Source organism: Hyalella azteca, unplaced genomic scaffold (genome assembly GCF_000764305.2).
Source record: "Hyalella azteca isolate HAZT.00-mixed unplaced genomic scaffold, Hazt_2.0.2 contig12546, whole genome shotgun sequence".
NCBI classification, from domain to species: Eukaryota; Metazoa; Arthropoda; class Malacostraca; order Amphipoda; family Hyalellidae; genus Hyalella; species Hyalella azteca.
In genome coordinates this window covers 33,088-47,652 of record NW_025942502.1, presented here as the reverse complement: position 1 = coordinate 47,652, position 14,565 = coordinate 33,088, and positions in this window count along the sequence as shown.

Genomic DNA, 14,565 nt, shown 5'->3' with positions numbered 1-14,565 from the left:
TGGACCCACAGCTGTACATGTGCCAGCTTCAGCTGGACCCACCCATGGTTCTACTAGTTCAACCATGGACCCACCGTTGTACATGTGCCAGCTACAGCTGTATGGCAGAGGTCAACGTACGTGTGTTGCAGCTGCATGCCCTGTACTTAAATCGCCTCGCCAACGGCCGAGAAGAGCGAACAAAAACTTTGCTGCGGCGACACGCGCGCCGTTCGCTCGCTTCGTACCCTCGTGCTGCATTGCACGTTGCACGTACAATTGTACGTTGTACGTATTGCTCATATATGCAACATGTATTACATCGTTAGTATACGTATATCCCTCCTGGCATGTGATGTTGAAATAACGTTGATGAAAAAACGTTTCGACGGAATCAATTCATAGTGAATGTTTTTCGCAACGTCATTTGAATATTCCCAGCTGCATGGTATCACAATATGTTCATAGCTGGCTTGCTAGAAGAATTGCATTCATATTTTTAAATAATGATGTTTTCCACTATAGTGGGCCTGTAGAATAAGGCGTAACCGCGATCTAAACTTCAGGTTGACCTTTCAACTGCCGCGCCTATAAAGAATTATTCGTTCAATTATTTTTTTTATTAGTATTAAATTTTTGCTTGCATTTATCTGTTCAGGTTAAAAGGTTAAATCTTGACGTCATAAACTGTCTCCGACGAATGGTGAGGGGGCACTTGTACACATGTGCTCACAGCAGTACATTATATTGGAGTAATGGTGCATTTTTTCCATTTGAAATTACTGTATGATTCTTGCGTGATTCATTTGATTCAACTGAGAGAATTTTATAAAAAATTGTAGTCAAACGTGAAACGCTATCATATGTATAATGCTCAATAATAGAGGAAAAAATACTCTGTATAGCGAAGAATATCTTCATTCATTCCAAATACAATGCAGCAACCGTGAAAGAGCAGCCAAATTCATCGTCGAACATATATGCTCTCGACCGTGACGTGTCAGCGTCATGACATTAAATGATCATGAAAAGTTCATGAAATGTACCCACCAGCAAATGTCAGGATTATGACGTGTTATACGTACCGTAACATGTCAGGTTCATGACATGTAACGCTCATGAAATGTAAAGATCATAAAATGTCGCGGCATATCGTGGACATCTCTCGAGGCAGTCTATATAGCGACGAAAGTTCAACTTTTATACATGAACAATTCTGTGTGAGAATTCTGAAGTCACAAAGAATTTAATACTCGTTAGAATTATAGTCCCCAGCACTTGGTAAGTTATTCGTGATTAAATACCTCGCTATATTACGCATAAATCTTTACAAAAATGTTATGATTTATTCGTTGTCCATTCAGGTCAGATCGCGCTTCCGGCCAGACCTGCGGATATACGAATGTGATGACGTTAGGTAATTTATCCTTGGACGAAGGGTTGAAAGTTGTGAAGTTTTGTTTTAAATAAACTTTTTCTTAGAAAGAAGAAGTTTTATTCATGGGAACCAACTTACTATAAATTAAAAAATAAAATAAGCTTCTCTCATGTCGAAAAAGTACAAGAAATTTACATAGATGAGGAAGGATTTTGCCTACACTTTTCCTTATATCGCTGGGGCTTCTTCAGCTCAAAAGCGATCTGCACTCACCGCTTCAGGGACACTCATAGCTTACTCATAGTACACTCAGAAAGATTGGTGTGTCATGTTCTTCAAATAATGACACACTTTCAACTCGTAGCATGCACTGATTACGACGTTTTGGCCGGGTCAATTAAACTACATATGTCAGAGTAAAGCATACATGGCAAAAAGTGCCCCACTATATTTGGACAGTCTAGCTCGATTCTCTGATTGTTGCAAATAATTCCCAAATGAAATGGATTTTACACAAATTTAAGTTCCAACTTTTTGGTCGGAATTTATAAGAAGAATTTATATTAAGGAAAGAATTGTGTTTTCAAACCGTTTTTCCACGCATCGGCGCATTATCGAACAGCGGCGGACAAAAGAGGCTCAAGCGAGATCGCGATAGCGCGCGTTCTCTCATACTATAAGTCAAGTATTTCCCTAATTTCATTATGACTTATAGAATTATTATTGTAAATATTTAATTTTATTATTCACTTATAGTATTACTTATTATTACGGACATACCTTATAGTATCTCCGTAATAATTCAACAACAAATGATGAATAATATGTCGGTCGTAATTAAAAAAATATAACTCAGTACTCACTGCAGTGAGTGACAGAGCGCATTTTCTCGTCGACGAAAACATGAAGTCACGGACGGACAGACAGACGGACATAGCGCGCACAATAGTGTATTTTTTTCATAAACGAGAAATGCGCTAAAAAGAAAAGGTAACACGTATTCCTTTAGAAATCTGCAGGTCAAATTCAAATGAGACATGTATAGTTTGTTTGCATGTCAATTCAATCGATGTGGCCCAGACGCAGATGTGCCGAAAGGTTATCTGAAATATTCTAGATTCTATCGCCTTCACGTGTCGACCTGGTGCCGTGATATAACTAAAAAAATTCTCGATTAATGCAACATTTGATGAACTATTGAATGTAAATATTCATTCAGACGGAATATTTTATGAGGCACTGAAGTGTCATTTTCAGCAGCTAGGATTTAAAGTGACCGAGGTCATCTCATTACAACAATAGCTATTTCTGCGATATTCCATCAATTTTATATTTACTTAAAAATGGAAAAAATTATATTATACATATGAATTATATATTATGTTAAATTATAATAGAATATTACTGGAAATATCGACCACTTTCAGCATTCACGATGAATTAGATTTATGATAAACAAGGTATCTTGAACTTCCCTTTCGTAAATAAAACGGAAGAAATGCTTTCAAAGTTAAAAAATAAACTGTTGGTGAACCTAAGTTTCTTAATGTTGATTGTTGAAGCACAATAACAATACCTAGGTCTAGCCTCTGATGCGCAGGTAATCTATTCATCAGAATATCAACTATTTTATCTATTCATCTGTATATCAACTATTTTATCTATTCATCAGAAAATCAACTATTTTATCTATTCATCTAAATATCAACTATTTTCTCTATTCATCAGAAAATCAACTATTTTATCTATTCATCTGAAGATCAACTATTTTATCTATTCATCAGATATTCAACTATTTTATCTATTCATCTGAATATCAACTATTTTAGGTCGAGCGAACTCCTGCGAAGGTAGAAATCAAACGTCAGCAAGCAGACGTGCTACCAGAGCTCGGTGTGCTGACACAGACAATAAACAATCGTACGGGAAAATAAACTTTGAAACAAAACAAATATATTGAAGAAGAAAAGCTATTGATCAACGGAGTTATCGCAAGCGTCAGTCGAGACAGCAAACAGACGACCTTAGCATTGCTGGGAGTTACGTGCTCGTATCTGGTCACGTGTAGCTGTACTGATACAGGGAGTTACTGCTCGTATCTGGTCACGTGCAGCTGTACTGATACAGGGAGTTACGTGCTCGTATCTGGTCACGTGTAGCTGTACTGATACAGGGAGTTACGTGCTCGTATCTGGTCACGTGTAATATCAACTATTTTATCTATTCATCAGAAAATCAACTATTTTATCTATTCATCAGAAGATTAACTATTTTATCTATTCATCTGAATATCAACTATTTTATTTATTCATTTAAATATCAACTATTTTATCTATTCATCTGAATTTCAACTATTTTATCTATTCATCCGAATATCAACTATTTTATCTATTCATCAGAAAATCAACTATTTTAGGTCGAGCGAACTCCTTCAACTATTTTATTTATTCATTTAAATATCAACTATTTTATTTATTCATCTGAATTTCAACTATTTTATCTATTCATCCGAATATCAACTATTTTATTTATTCATTTAAATATCAACTATTTTATTTATTCATCTGAATTTCAACCTATTCATCCGAATATCAACTATTTTATCTATTCATCAGAAAATCAACTATTTTAGGTCGAGCGAACTCCTGCGAAGGTCGAAATGAAACGTCAGCACGCAGACGTGCTACCAGAGCTCGGTATGCTGACACTGACAATAAACAATCGCACGGGAAAATAAACTTTGAAATAAAACAAATATATTGAAGAAGAAAAGCTATTGATTAACGAAGTTATCGGGAAAAAAAGTTAAAGTTAAAAAGTTATCGCAAACATCAGTGGAGACAGCAAACAGACGACTTTATAGCATCACTTGGAGTTACGTGCTCGTATCTGGTCACGTGTATCTGTACTGATACAGGGAGTTACGTGCTCGTATCTGGTCACGTGTAGCTGTACTGATACAGGGAGTTACGTGCTCTTATCTGGTCACGTGTAAGTTATACGCACGTTTACATGCGTATAACAGCTCACGTCGCTGTGCGCACGAACAGTTCAAATGACGTCACGCGCGGTTTTTCAGCGATATTATATCTTAAAAGCAGCGACTCAGCGACAATAATTAGAAGAAATAAAATTTCTCATAAAAAACTTTCAGGGAGATGCACACGATAAACTTTTTCAACACCAACCACTTTTAGCTTTGAAACGTAAACACCTATAAGTGAATATATGAGTATTTTCTATTCAACGGCTTATCTTTCGTTGATGATAAAATATCATGAGTGTGACCATGCAGTTTATCCAGTATATCAACCATGTTCCATGTATAAGACTGGGAGTATAGCAAGCAATATAGCAACCATGTATAAGACGAGCATTATAAGGTACAGTGGGTGCAAAAAGTATTTGACACATAGAAATTTTTTTATTATTATGAGCCTTAATTTTAACAAAGTTGCAGTATCAAGTCAAAATTTAATGATATTTTTGTTTTGATATGATATTTGTATTTCAAATGTAAATTCATATTAGAATTGTGTTTGCTTACGTTATTTTGTTGTATAAGCTTTAATTAAATAAAATTTTTCCTTCGTGCCGGATACTTTTTGTTTTATATAAGCGATTAAACTCTTATACTGATGAGTGAAAAAAGGAAGAGTATCTATAGCACATAAATAAATGAGTGGGATTTGTCCAAAAATCGATGCACTTCTTGCGCTTATGTGGGTCATGCCTATATTGGCCTGGCAAATGGGCATATCAGTTCTACGTGCGTTAAAGTGTTGCACTATTTGGTCAATATATCACATGTAATTTTCTGAGTGACACAGGTAAAGCAAAGTAAGGCACTTATAATAAAAACAAACTCTGATCTGCCCAAATCAAATAAAAAAGAAAAATCTTCGCTCAAGCTTTATATAGAAATGAAAAGTCTAATCTTACAGCTCCTAATTATAATCAAGGCAAATCCAAGCATTAATCCCTCATTAATAAAGCGATTAATTAAACAAATTTATTCCTGTTGATCGAGGGCTAAAAAATGATGGAAACTGTTAATTTCAGTTTCATAATTTTTTTTTCATAATTTACAGTACAAATTCCTAGCACTAAAGAAGCTTCTTTAAGTTCTTTTATAAAGACACCTTGAGCTTTTCTCATTATCTTTACCCTGGAGCTATCGACTAGCTTAGCATCATCGTAAATGATTTACGATGATGCGAGGATTCATGTTATTAGTAATGTGAGTCAGTGGATCAACATCACTCTGCAGGTCTTGTTATATACGAGCTATATATCAATGCAGGTTTCATTGAAGACCAGAAAGTATTTATTATTGACAATTTTCTTGTTGTTTTTCTCAATGTGGTGAATTAGGTATTTGATAGGAATTGAAAATTCAAATATTAGCTTTATAAGGGACATTTTATTATAATTTTACAACGTTTCGAATGCAACTTCATTCATTATCAAGTAGGGGAAGAGTTTTGCAATACTTGAATTTTAAAATAACGTTAGTACAAGCCTAGAGCATTATGAATACAGATTGATAATCAATTATTGAATTACGAGAACAGTTTACACGCTCTGGTTTTAGTAATATGTGGCATCTGGTTTTGTTAATAAATTGTCGTAATACTTCAGTTGGAGGTTGGTTCAATGTTTGGTTTTGACGTGCTCGATAGTTTGAAATTTCAATGTCGATTGTTTTATTCGCATAACCTTTGTTTACTGGAATTTGATGTCAAATCTGGCGTTCAATTATGTGGGAGGCCTTTAAAAAAAAATTCTCAAGTCACTGGCGAATGAACTCCAAATCTGCGAGCAAATTTTAGTAAACCAAGGGTTATGCGAACATAACTATCGAGCACGTCAAAACTGAAAGGCCAATGTGACAATGAAATACTCTCTGTTCTTCTTTGCTGTGCCAAATAAAACAAAAAAATATGTATGTATATATATATAGCATATAACCAACACATATACCTATATAATCATGTATATGATGTATAGCCACGCAAGACGTTTACAGTTAATACAGCAGCACACTATCTTAGAGGCTGTTAATTAAAGCGCCTTGTAAATGGCCTTTGACGGTATGAACTGTTCAGTGTGGAGGCTAAATTCATCTAAGTGTTGAATAATATCCTTGAGCGTAATACCTTGCTGAAGGTTAAATTAATTTGTTGCTAAGTAGTTGTGAGTAGCTGCAGCATATGAATTTTATTTTGGATACAGCAAGCAAGCTCAGCGTTGGCTGGGATCGACAATCTCTGTTATTTTAGAATCCTGTTATCCAGAATATCTTCATTATGAATACAGAATCCCGTCATCTCAAATGCCGTCAGTAATAATAGAAATAATCATATTTTTGAAATAATATAAGAAACATTTTGTGTACATGATAGGGAATTTGTTTTCATATATTGGGTTAGAAACTAAATTTCTATTTTCGGTCCATAACTTTGATTTTGACATCGTAAGTATCATGAATATATACCAGAATAATTGTGGTGATCGAACAAATTATCACGCCCACAAACACAAACTGTGACAACTATTTATATGGTTTTACATCCTATTATTATAACATATATAGCCTCAAAAATGTTAGGACGCGTTAGGATAGACGCGTTTTCAGGAAATTCTAGAGTTAACGTATATCATACACGTAACGTGTTAAGGTTACCGTATAACATTCACTTAACCGTATAATGTACATGTAACATGTTAAGGTTAACGTATAACCACGTGCTTCAACTCAGCGTAAGCTTATTCAAACATACGTTATACACGTCACAGCAGGATGTTATGTTATAATTACGTTATGATATCATTAGGTTATGTTTTAATGATGTATTATCATTTGTTATGTTATCATTATATTATGTTGTCATTATGTTACGTTATCCTTATGTTATATTGTAATTATGTTATAATTACGTTATGTTATCATTGTGTTATGTTATCATCAACACTCCACCAGAGCGACGTTATCTCGAGATAACAGACGAGATAGCGCGGGTCATGAGTCTGTTATCATTGCTGATACGCCACGGTCATGGCACTATCATCCAGGTATAGGAGTGCCGGATGATATATTTTATATTAGCTCTCGATGTTATATGTATATGCTATACGCGGGGCGTATAGACAATAAAAAAATAATGTAAAACATTGTCGAAATTGTGACAAATTTGCCTATTCATGGTGCAGTGCATGGCTGTCATTGTATTCATGGTGCAGTGCATGGCTGTCATTGTATTCATGGTGCAGTGCATGGCTGTCATTGTATTCATGGTACAGTGCATGGCTGTCATTGTATTCATGGTGCAGCGCATGGCTGTCATTGTATTCATGGTCTGTCTCTTATACACATCTAGATGTGTATAAGAGACAGCATGAAAAGTTCATGAAATGTNGACCTGAATTCACATGCGTTATTCTTCATTGCTGACTTGTTAGATGTGTATAAGAGACAGTGTCTATGCTGTGCAACATGTCCATGCTGTGCAACAAGCTGTGCTCACGTCTTGTGCGTCCTAAAGGTAATAGGATCCCTCGTAGGATGCATATTTTTATCTTCATCGCATTAAGTTCCTTGAAGTTATCATTTTACTGAGTTTTTATAACACTTATTTTTTAGAGTGTTGCCAGATGTCTGATGCTTCTCACGTTTGCGTGCGCCTTTGTCTAAAATATTCATAGTTTTTTGTTATCAATAATATAAAGGTTTTTGTTATCGATTAAAAAACCTGCTACTGCAGGTCTACTTAGTGATAAGTCCTGATAATAACCTGCTCCTCTTACGTTTTTAATTCGGAGAATTTATATATCGCAGTTATATATTTATTAGTCTTACATATATGTATATAATTACTCTTATATACCAGGATTTCGACTAATTTTTATTCAAATTAATTTTTTTTGTCCAAAGACGATATGATGATTGTGAGTTATAAGATATCAGCTGCAGCTGCACTGCAGGTGCTCATGGCCTGTACAGACACGAGATTATTCATGAGCATCAGATGCATCAGGTGCAGCCTTTGTTGCACCTGATGCAGACATGGATAAAGTGAGTCATGTTCATGCACGTGAGGGTACAAAGTGAGTCATGTTCATGCACGTGAGAGTATAAAGTGAGTCATGTTCATGCACGTGAGGGTATAAAGTGAGTCATGTTCATGCACGTGAGGGTATAAAGTGAGTCATGTTCATGCACGTGAGGGTATAAAGTGAGTCATGTTCATGCACGTGTCTGATGCCTAAGAAGCAAAATAAAATAAATAGAAAACACGTCGCCATAATAATAATAATTATTATTATTATAAATAATAATAATTATATTATAATAATAATAAAACACGTCGCACATTATAGTCCCAAATGTGTTGCCAACGTGATGGAGATTGCTATTTATTTATATTTTTTGCAATTCCTTTATTTTGCAATTCATATACTTATTTTATTTTCATTCATTTATTTTGCAATCCATTCATTTATTTTTAATTTAATTCATTTATTTGCAATTCATATTTACGTATTTCGCAATTCATTTATTATTTTATTTTCATTTATTTATTTTGCAATCGATCAATTTATTTGGTAATTCATGTATTTATTTGCAATTAATTTATTTCGTTTGTAATTCATTTATTTATTTTGTTAATCATTTATCTATTTTGTAATTCAATAATTTATTTTGCAATCCATTTTTTCATTTTGTTACTCATTTACTTATTTTGTACTTCATTTATTTATATATTGATTCATTGCAATTTTTAGCGACGAACTTTTGAACTGAAAGGAAGCTGACAGCAGTACAAGTACAGCAGTATCAACACACAGATCCCTGTATTCACAATGCTATTGCTACCTGACTTCTAAGTCAACCCTCATTTACAATGCTATTCCTACTAAGGCTGCTAGTCTGTCCGGCAGGTATTCCGATTGTCTGTCAGCAGGTAGTTGGGCAGTCAACCAGACAACCCGTCAGCCAAGCAGCCGGTCAACCATTTCGTCAGCCAAACAGTAAGTCGACCAGCCAGTCAACCAGCAAGTAGTCAACCAGCCAGTCAATCAGCCAGTCAACCAGCCAGTCAGCCAGCCAGTCAACCAGCCAGTCAGCCAGCCAGTCAATCAGCTAGTCAACCAGCCAGTCAACCAACTAGTCAACCAGCCAGTCAACCAGTTGGTTAAGCCTTCAGCCAATCAGCCAGATGTCTTCTCAACAAGTCATTACTTTGGAAAGTCTGTCAGCCAACCAGTCAACGAAGCTGCAAATCAGCCAGTCAGCCAGCCAGTTCTTCAGCTGGTCAGCCAAACTGCCTGCCAACCATTCAGTCAGCCAATCAGACAGAGCTTCAGCTTGCCAGCCAATTTGCCAACCATTCAGTCAGCCAATCAGCCAGTTCATCAGCCTGTCAGCCAATTTTCCAACCAGCCAGTGAGTCAGCCATTAAAAGCTGTTAGTCGACGGCCTCAAGATTTTATAAGTAAAAAGAGCCGTCGTAAGAAAACAATAAAAAGAGCAACCCTGATAAGGCCGTAGAAGAAGAAGGGATGGAGAACGGAGTGGCAGGGGCGGGGCCGAGAGTGGGGGAGTGGGAGAGGGAGAGAAGGGAAGGGTTGAGGGAGGCGGAGGAGGGATCGCTCCCCCACTCTCCTATAACGACGCACCATATAAGACGCGCCTCAACGTCCCGTACAAGACTCTTCACTTTACTAAGCCTTTAAGATGCAAATAAATAGTTTAACTAAGTGTTAGTTTATTTTTTTGTTTTAATTTGAGGTATTTGAAGTTATTTGGAGAGAGTAAATATAGTTTAGCAGCTTATGGATTAGAAATAAAGGGACACAATGGTTCGGTATAGCAAGTCTAAAGCCAGGCGGAGGTGCAGCGCCAGTACAGGCCCGCCTCCAATTATGGTTCGACTCCCCCTTCCTCAACCCCTGCCTTGTCTCCCCCTCCCCCGCATCCCCTTCACATGTGCTCCCTCACCGCCACTCTCCCCCTTCCCTGTCACCCACACCTCACCCCCTGCCTCTCCCTCATCTTCTTGCCCCTACATCTCGCCCCAGCTTGCGTCATCATCCCAACCCTACTGGGCCATCCCTTGCCTCTCACTCCCCTTCTCCCCCATCCCCCCTCTCTTTCTCTTCCAGACTCTCTCTTTTCGCCGTTATCCTCAATTCTTGTTCTTTCTTGTTCACACTGTGTTTCACCCAAAGAGTTCTCACTTCTCTCCCAGCTGTTGTTTCTTTCTCCCAGCCATGTTTGTTCTCCTTGCCTATGACATGCCTAAGATAAGAACATCTCCTGGCACTGATAATGTTTTTTAACCGCGCCCGTATATATATTATAGTATTAAATTGTTGTTGTTTGGTTGCTGCGCGTTGCTTCACTGCACGAATAGATCCCGTCATATCGCTAGCTTCACTCCACGAATAGAGTCCGTCATATCGCTAGCTTCACTCCACGAATAGAGTCCGTCATATCGCTAGCTTCACTCCACGAATAGAGTCCGTCATAACGCTAGCTTCACTCCACGAATAGAGTCCGTCATATCGCTAGCTTCATTCCACGAAGAGAAACCGTTATTCGTGTTCGTAGGCTCCCATAAATAGTCTGGCCACTGCGCATTTGAACCCTGCTTGCGTGGGCACCCGCGACGCCTGAGAATGCGGCAGAACTTGATCCTGAGCGCGCGACCTGAGGTAAAGGTTCTTGAGGTAAAGGTTCTTCGAGGAAGAACTAACCGGTGCTGGTCCAGGTAAAAATTTTTCTAGCCTAAGAAGTGACGAATTAATTCAACTCGGAGATCAGTTTCATCAGGTAGCAGCGTGCATGAGGAATAAATTAAAAAATTTAAGAAGTGACGGTAAGAAAATTTTTTTCTTGAAAAATTTAAGAACGACAAGTAAAGCCTAATAAGTGACGAAATAATTCAACTCGGATATGAGTTTCATCAGGTAGCACCGTGCATGACGATTAAATTAAAAAATTTAAGAAGTGACAGTAAGAAAATTTTTTTCTTAAAAAATTTAAGAAAGACAGGTAAAGCCTAATAAGTGACGAAATAATTCAACTCGGGTATAAGTTTCATCAGGTAGCACCGTGCATGACGATTAAATTAAACTTGGGATATGCCTTCTAAATTTCAGTTTTTGGACCCGAAGTTTCAAGCTTTATTTTGGACAATAGAGATAAGAAATTTTTTATAACGATTTCTACAGACAATCGTGCGTTTCGCAAGTTTCGATCGGCAACTGTTGGAAAGTTTGATTTGTGGGCAATGAAAATGTGTGATCACTAATGTGTCTTGAAACTTGTTCATCATCATCTTTTTTTCTTCGTCATACGTCGCCATATAGAATTGATTGAAACTGAAATGCAATATCCTTGCGTATTACAAATTGTAATAATGCTGGTAAGTATAATTCATGACGGTTTTAGGTTCAATTGAGAGTTTAAACGAACTTTGACTAGCAGTGTGACCTTAAATTTGGTTCTACCAAATGAGGTACTACGATTATCGTACGATTAACTCATGTTTATCAATACCCTAACTGTTCTCAAAGTAATTCGTACCAAATGGCCGGTAACGGCAGTTACTGACTAAAGGAATCAAGGAATTTCTGGAATAAAGGAATTACTTCTGAATGTTTCAGCCCAGCTTAACCTTAAATGCTGCAGTTAGCAAGTCACGCAGCGATTGCTTGACATTCAACGGTAATAAAAAATGCCGTAGGCCAGTCGTCTCACTACGAGAAATAAGTGAGTACTTGTCCAAATATCGATGCACTTTTATCTCTCGTGTGGGTCATCCTGAACCAGTTTGGTCCAAAAACAAGGCATATCAGTGCTATGTCTGCTCCTTGTTCGTGTTTGGAGTAAGAAAGTCTGTCAATAAATGGACATCATAAGTCATTTATTTTCTCAAGTGCAGCTGCTGCTGGGTACGGTCCTGGGTCATATACGTGGTCCCAGAATTACCGCAATTTAAATGTATAACACTAATATTATTTAGTTACTGTGATGACACGTACGGACCTTTCATTTCACAATTTTACCGCTTACCTCTATAACTTTTTTGTTGCTGGCTCACGTCTTTGGCACACTATTCCAAGAAATTATTACCATCGATAAAATATTTGGTATTTAATTTTAATTATTTTTCATGAAAGAAACCAATCGCAAAATTGATTTTCCAAAAATACGACTAAGTTACTGCATGTAGGCAGTGAATTATATAGGATCTTTGTGAAGACAGTTTCGGCTATCGCTGTGGCAACGTTCGCGTCCAGGCGGCTTTGAGACAGTTTTCTTTCTGAGTGTTACCAGTGGACATACATAAGTTTGATCTCGAGAGCTGGAGACAAACAGAAAAAGCCCGTAACATTTGTACCCAACGTACAATTGTTACCGTGTTTTTAGGCCAGTTCACAGGGAGCAGGTTTTTACCTACGTCTGCTAACCCGAGGGTGCGAGAGATCGGACCGATATCAAAAAATAATTCTAAATAATCCTCAACTAGGCCTAAGGCTGTGACAGAATATGCGAGACTCTAAATCTATCCAATTGAATAAGAATAAAAATAACGATGTAATAAATATTTCTTCAATAAATAAAGTAAATTTATCAGTGCGTCGTATGAAACGGTAGAAAAAATTCACTGGAATAGGTTAAAAGAAATTCTTAGGTTCTAAGTTAATCAGCAGGAACCTCTTTTTAGGAAACATTCGCGTTTAAGAGCAAGCAAGTGAGTGTAAAGAAAATATCAATGTAACCGTCCAAACAATTTCTATACACTGGGAACCGGAAGCCACTTATTTGGAGTGCAACAATAAGCAATACTCGCGTAAATTTCCTTATAAGCGGAGTTCTTGGAATAACGTCAGACGTTCGTTCCAATCGAACGCACTCTAAACGTTTTACACTCGCACGCATTCGTAAATGTACGACACAGCGCCTGTCTGCAAGTCTGTCGCTGTCTGTACCTTATTTTCCGTTTATTTCAGTCTTTTTCCGTCGGTCTTCCCATCTGTTCATCATCTGTTCTGTTTATCGTTCTGTTGCTATTGGTTTCGTCAGCCGTTCTTCTCATCTGTTCGTCACTGCAATGTTAATCGTTCTGTTGTTGTTGGTTTCGTAAGTCCGGTCTTCACATCTGTTGATCAACTGCAATGTTTTCAATTCTGTTGCTGTTGGTTTCGTCAGTCGGTCTTCTCTTCTGTTCATCATCTGTTCAGTTTATCGTTCTGTTGCTGTTGGTTTCATCAGTCCATTGGCCTGTGTTCCAAAGTCCGTTTGCAAGTCATCACACCACCCGCTTACCTTACCACCTCATCTACGTAAACATTGACGCCATTCCGCCGGTCAGTTCAGTCACCTGACTGTCAGGTTTTGTCTCCGAGCGTCTTACTGTCAGCGCACTTTTCTGTCTGCTATATCATGTCAATCAGCCAGAGATGCTGGAGTAACAGACAGAAGACGGTATTGACAGACCGGCATGTCGACAATCTCTCATCTGTCTGTTTGTCTGTCAGTCAGACAGACGGTAAGTTTGCTGATGTGGCGTCAGACTGTCTGTTGTCTGTGACAACTTATTTCAGTCTCTCTGTTGGTGTCGTCGTTCATTAAGACTTTTTTCAGTCTCTCTGTTTGTGTTATAATTTTCATCTGTTATTTATCCTACCGAATCCATCACATACTTCAATATTTTCACCAATTTCATCTATATCAGTTTGGCAATTTTTGTCTTGATCTTATGATATCGCTTCTCAAGATTCCCTCATGTTTCATTACCTTAGTTTTCAATTTCAGTTCTCTTCAGACCGCGGTTATTTCATTACTTCAGCTTTTGTCTCGTTATACAGCGGCTGTTTCCTACTTTTTGTTTTATGTTACTGCCGCGGGGTCTCTACCTTTTCTGGAAATTGGCCGTGGTTTCCTTATTATAGTTTGAGTCTCATGGACCGGTTTTCCTGCTCTTAATAGTAGATCTTCTGTGCCAAGTTTGAACCATTTAAATTTAGCGTGGGATTAGAAAATACTTAACTCTTCGGTCTATGGTTGACGATTTTGACCAAAAATTTACCCTTGTCAATTTTTTCCTTATCTCTTCTGACATTTGAAAGAGAGGGGAATCTAAATTTTTTTTAACGTCGTGATGCACGTATGTTTTCTAAAGTCATACGAGAGTTTC